The sequence below is a fragment of the Ictidomys tridecemlineatus genome, chromosome 8, assembly GCF_052094955.1.
Source record: "Ictidomys tridecemlineatus isolate mIctTri1 chromosome 8, mIctTri1.hap1, whole genome shotgun sequence".
NCBI classification, from domain to species: domain Eukaryota; kingdom Metazoa; phylum Chordata; class Mammalia; order Rodentia; family Sciuridae; genus Ictidomys; species Ictidomys tridecemlineatus.
The window spans coordinates 73,560,006-73,566,289 of NC_135484.1; the positions used below are offsets into that span (position 1 = coordinate 73,560,006).

At 39.4% G+C, this 6,284-nt stretch overlaps 1 pseudogene; it reads right to left on the minus strand.

Moving 5' to 3' along the window:
* Window positions 1-507: 507 nt before the first annotated feature.
* Window positions 508-5,017, minus strand: LOC106144871 (glyceraldehyde-3-phosphate dehydrogenase pseudogene; annotated as a pseudogene).
* Between the last annotated feature and the right edge of the window lie 1,267 nt (window positions 5,018-6,284).

The window sequence follows — 6,284 nt, forward strand, 5'->3', positions numbered from 1 at the left end:
AGAAAGAGACTCCACTTGCCCGATACCAAATATATATATATATATATATACACACACCCTAAAGGCATGCCCCCAGGGACCCACTTCCTCCAGCCACACTCTACCTGCCTTCAGTCACCACCCAATTAATCCTATCAGGGAATTAATTCACTGATTGGGTTATGTCTCTTATAACCCAATCATTTCTCCTCTAAACTTTCCCGCATTGTCTCACACATGAGCTTTTGAGGGAATACTTCACATCCAAACCATAACACTCAGTTAATTTAATCCTTTTAATGAATTTCAATTTCATACTACTGCAGCTGAAGTAGAATCACTTCCTTGGACACCATAAGGTGATCCATCACTATATTCATATAATGAGAGGGACAGGGAGAAAGGCGTGGGAGAGAAGCTGGGAGATTCTCAGTGTGTTGGGGAATTGAGCTGGGGAAGGGACTGTCCAGCAGCTGAGGGCCTCTCTCTTCCTCTCATGCTCTCACTGGGATTTGTAGTCCAGGGCTGTTACTCCTTAGAGGCCATGTGTACCATAGCATCCACCAACCTGTTGCTACAGCCAAATTAATTTTCATACTAGGAAATATTTTTTCCAGAGTGGTCATTGAGGGCAAGGCCAGGCCCAGCATTGAAGATGGACGAGTGGGTATTTCTGTTAACATTGCAGGAGGAAGCCTGGTCCTCCATTTAGTCCAGTATGTCCATTAGGGGCCCTTTGATGCCTGCTTTACCACCTTCTTGGTGTCATGGTATTTGGCAGCTTTCTTCAGGTGACAAGTCATATCCATTACCTACACTTTGGAGGTGGACACTGGAAGGCCATGCCAGTGAGCTTCCCATTGAGCTCAGGGATGATTTGGCCCAAAGGCTTGGAAACATGTGTGGACCCAGGGATGATGTTCTGTGCAGTTCTACCTCCATCATGTCTCAGTTTCCCAGAGGCGCCATCTATGGTCCTCTAAGTACCAGGTACCTCTAAGTACCTCCCTCCATGATGCCACAGTTATGGATGACCTTAGCCAGGAGGGCTGAACAATTGGTGATACAGGAGGCACTGATGATCATCTGGAGGGAGTTGTACTTTTCCTGGTGCACCATCAACATGGGGGCATCAGCAGAAGGGGCAGAGATGATGGCCTTTTAGGCTCCATCCTTCAAATGAACCCTATGGTGGGAGGGTGTACATATTTTTATACCCACTAACACTGATATCCTCAAGGTCAGCAGTATTCCATAACAAGTGGATTAATGATATTTGTTAAAAAAAACAGGACCCCAAATGATATTATAAAGTTGGCACTCTAAGAAGTTTGGAACAAGCCAATAATGATATGTTCTCATGGGGGAGACACAATGAAAGTGGAATTTGAAAGGGATTAAAATAAAGATATTTTCCTTGATGTCAGAACATTTTTCCAGCTTGAATAACTGATCTTCAAGAACTTGTGTTTATAATCATCATCCATAAGTTAGGGAGCTATGCCCATTGGTTGTGAACCCAGAGTATTCAAAATATTACTATTAGCTGCTTTTTATATAGAGAGATCATGATCATATCTGGGTAGTTAAAAAGGGAGATCAGTGAACTATTGCTGGCAGTAATTGTACTAGTTGTAGTGTCCTTGTTCAGCCATTCTTCTGTCTCTGACACCATACAAATATGAGCAGCATGTGTTTGCATGATGCCCAAAGGGCAATCAAATGAGGCTGACTGATTTTAATATTCAGATTGAACTCTTAGTGTTAGGTTTGTAACTACCAGGCACTAAATTGTGAGTTAGCAAGGTCAGACACTGAGTAATTAGTATGTATTTGAATCTGTGCACATAGTTTTTATGTATAAAATCTATTAAATCCAGGAACTCAAACATAATAGGAATACATTACTTCATTTATAGTTCTGCCTGGCATCTTTCAAGGTATATAAAGACACAAAGAGTACAACTTCACATTAAAGGTTTTCCTGATTATATATTATTTATGTTAACAATCTGAAATCTACAAAGGCCATTTTAATAGTGGGTAGAAGAAATTTTTCATTTTCTTTTTTTCTAGGTTATTAACATTGGTCCTGAAAAAAAACAGGGAATTAAAAAAATTCTCTTCCTACTTCAGTTTCTCTCTCTACTTCTTTGTAAGTTTGGTGAACCACATGACCCAAATATAATGCTTTCTTGTATTTTTACAAATGGATATTTCAAGTAGCAGAGTCAGAAGTTCTGCAATATAGAATGTGTTTCTTGTGTCACATAAGCTCTGCTGCAAAGTCTTTTTTTAAATTAACATGACGTTTCTATTTTTGTTTATTTGTAGCAGATAATGGTTTTAAGAAAATCTATAGGCTTTTATTTCTACAGGCTGACATTGTGAAACTAAACTGTTCAAGCTTTTTGCCAGAAGGTCTCAGAATGAGTTGGAAAGAATGCCAGTTGTTGAACTTCATGTTTTCTCTCCCTTGTCAAGTCTGGTGTTAGGAGCTGCCTTAGTTAGGATTGTGGATTTATTTTCTATCCCTGTAACTATGGACACTGATGATGGGAAAAGGGGTGTTTTGGTTAGGGAGAAATGAGGTGCTCTTTGATCAATGCTATACTTAGGATAATATTCATGGGATTACAGAATTTAAAAATGTAGAGGATATCAGAAATGATTACATCCCTCACTTTCTAGAGGGAAATGGATTCCCAGAGGTTAAGTTAAGCTGCTGGTGGTACCTCATCCCAGTGGCAAATAGAAGATTGCAGCAGTGTGTGGACATCTGGTTGTATGACTTAAGTTCAGGCCACATTTTCTCCCCTCGTGTTTTCGGTTTGGGGCAGCCTCATTTTTTTTCCTGCCTGTCTCTATCTCTTCACTTAAGCAGACTTGTCCTCAGTCTCTCCCAGTGAGGAGTCTTGCAAACAGAGTGTTTCCCTTAAGCTTGTTTTGTGCCTATGTCCACTTCACAAAAGGCCTCATTACAATCTTCACCATTGTTATAACTTCTTTTTTGGAGATGCATTAAGAATGGAGAAGAGAGGAGTAAAGAAGGCAGAAAGGAGATTTTCCTCATGATCACTCTCTATCTCAAGGGGACACATCACTTCTTTTTCCTCTCTTTCTTCCTTCCGAGCAAAACCTGCCCAAGCAGCCTCATGTGGACTCTATGGCTCAGGCTTCTCTACTCCATGGAAACCTCTTCAGTACATGTCAACAGTCATTCTTGGATTGTCAAATACAAGGGATGCTTTTCTAGGTCTTTTCTGACTTGATCCTTCTGTACATCAACACATTTGGTAACTTTCCCCTTGAAATAGTTCTTCCTGTATCTTCTGTAATAAGACTGACTTCTGTTTCATTTTTCTATCCTTGAATATTTCTGTTCCTGCTTCATGGGCATCTCTACAAAGGCCGTGCCATATATTGGGAGTTAGGATGATGTAGTGCTTAAAAGTTTATATTCTGGAGCCAGATAACCTGTGCTTGAACCCTATCTGTCCCACTTGGGTCAGTTACTTAACTTTTCAGTGCCTCAATTTTGTCATCTGAAAAATGGTGATATTACTAGTACTGTTATTTAGTGTTGTTTTGCAAATTAAAAATTTTAATTGATTTTTAAAAAAAAATAAATGTCAGCGGAATGCATTACAATTCTTATTACACATATACAGCACAATTCTGCATATCTCTGGTTGTATATAAAATATGTTGACACCAATTCGTGTTTTCATACATGTATTTTGGATACTGATGTCCATCACATTCCACCATCCTTGCTAATCCCCTAACCCCTCCCTTTCTCTCCCACCCCTCTTTCCTATCTAGAATTCATCTAATCCTCTCATGCCCCCCTCCCTACCCCATATGAGTCAGCCTCCTTATATCAGAGAAAAAATTCAGCATTTTTTTGGGGGGGGATTGGCTAACTTCAAAGTGAAGCAAATTAAATTATTTAATATTCATAAAGTACTATGAGTAGTTCCTGGCAAATAATACATGTTATAAAAAGGAGAGAAAGAGAAAGAGAGAATGCAAGAGAGTGAGTATGTGAGTGCTGTGGTTAAGAACATTTGAATGTCTGTGATCCTCATGTGGAACTCTTGAATAAGCTTTCTAGATCCATGCTTAAAAGACAAATGAAACATGCTCACATATTCCTTTTTGAATAGATTTAACTATTTTGCAATAACTACCCCATCTAAACTTTTGTGGCTAGACACACTACAGAGCTGCTGGACTCTGTGTTCATCTGTGTTCATCGCCCCTACACCAGCCTCCTGCTCATATTCACCTGTCCAATGTCAGGCCAGCTTCCTCTGTCCCTAGCTTCAAACTTGTGTGTTAAATATAATCTCAGTAAAAAGTAACATGGTGTCTACAGCCTTTCCCCAATTATTTAGAAATGTAGAGGATAGGAAGGTGTTTATTATAATTATCACAGGAGAAAGCATTGGGAACCAAAGAGGAAAGATACTTTCCAGAGCTCTGGGTGCAGGAGGGTGGTACGAGTGGTGGCATGGAGGTTGTGCTTGCAGAAGCTTTGATCTCCAGCTATGTGGCAGGGAGAAGTGACATTCTCATGGGCTGTTTCTATAGGAGGAGGTAATTCTCAGACAAACAAGAAGTCTTCCCCACAGAATTTAATGCAAGCACTGCTGGCACTGCTGTGCTATAGGAGGGCAGTGCTAGGGACAGGGAGGGTAGAAAGGAAGAATTTATTCTGGTTTGTCTAATCTCCATATAGCCCCACAGTGTTCAAGAAATTGGTGTAAAGAACTTGGGTCATTTTTGAGATGTCCTTTAGCTATTATGCCATAGTCCCTCATCAACTGCTGAGACTGAGCCTGGTGCCTGGCTTCATCAGGGAACATAAGTCAATATCTTTGCAAAGCATGAAATAAAATTTCGTCATCAAACATACTCCTCTGTTTGAAATCATAGCTGAAAATTTCCTCTGTGCTTTACCACTTAGTTGCCAATACTTCCCTTACCTCTGAACTGCCCTTCTAGCAATTATTGAAGATCTCTCTAGGCTCATGTTCGCAGTAAGATTCTTCTCACCGGTGGTAACTCATTTGTTCACCCAGAAAAATGTTTTTAAAATCCACTTACAATTTATGGGCTTCTTGTGGTTAGGGAAAATGCTTGATATATCCTTTGCCCCTTATTTAGTTTTGCATTTTACCTAGTGTCTTTAAGGCACATTTCACATAATTGCTACAGTAAATCCTAAAACAAAATAAAAAACAACAATAAAATAAACAAAAAAACCCTTTGTTCAATAAAAAGGTAGAGTAATTGCTCCATTTTACAGATGGAGAAAATGAAGCTCAGTGGTGTGGAGTGTGCTGCTCAAGGACATGTGACTTATAATTGGTGATTTTTTTTTGGTAGTGGAGATTGAACCCAGTGGTGCTTAACCACTGAGCAACATCCCCAGCCCTTTTAAAAAATATTTTATTTAGACACAGGGTGATGAGTAGCTTTATCCAACTATATTGTGAGAGGTTGGGTCAAGCTTTTGTAGGTTTGTCATTCTCTGTTTGATATTAAGAGGACAAAATAAGTATAAAAGTAAATAAATAAATAGAAAAAAGAAAACCATCAGGATGTTACATTCTGTTAAATCTTTTTATTTTAGCATCTCTAGAAACAGAACCAGATTGCAGGCTACACAAGGATGAGTTGTTGGCCACCTTCTCAGTGTTTCACAAAGTACCTTAGTGTGTGTGTGTGTGGGGGGGGAGCTGGAAATATCGCACTTGACAGAGGGGCATTCCTCAAAGGAAAGTTGTGGGGAATTTTAGTATTTTAAGTTTCTAAGGGAAATAAATATCCATTTAGTGGGTTTGGGGGAAATGTGGATAATGGCTAAGAAATTGGTGCTGACACTTGGATTCTGAGGACTATGATTGTAATGGAAACTTATAAAGAAAATGCACAGTTTTAACACAATCTGTAGAAGAACAGTGTGGCATTGCAGGCTTTAACTGACGTTCCTGCAAGGCTGTTGCAGTTTTGATAACACTTTGACAATCTGTTTGACTTAACAGAACACCTCTGTGCTTGGACCCAGAATCATAGAATGATGATGGATGGGGCCAATAAAGGATAAATATATTGGCTATTTCAGGACTAAAGATCAGAATCGCATGACACACTGAGGCCCTAACTTCACTTGTTGCTAAGTGAGTCCCCTTGTTCTCATGCCTTCCATGGTGATTTAATTTCAGTGAATAGCACTCATTGTCTTTAAAGACGTTTTTAAGATTGATGTGAGGACTTACAAGGGTAGATGACACAAA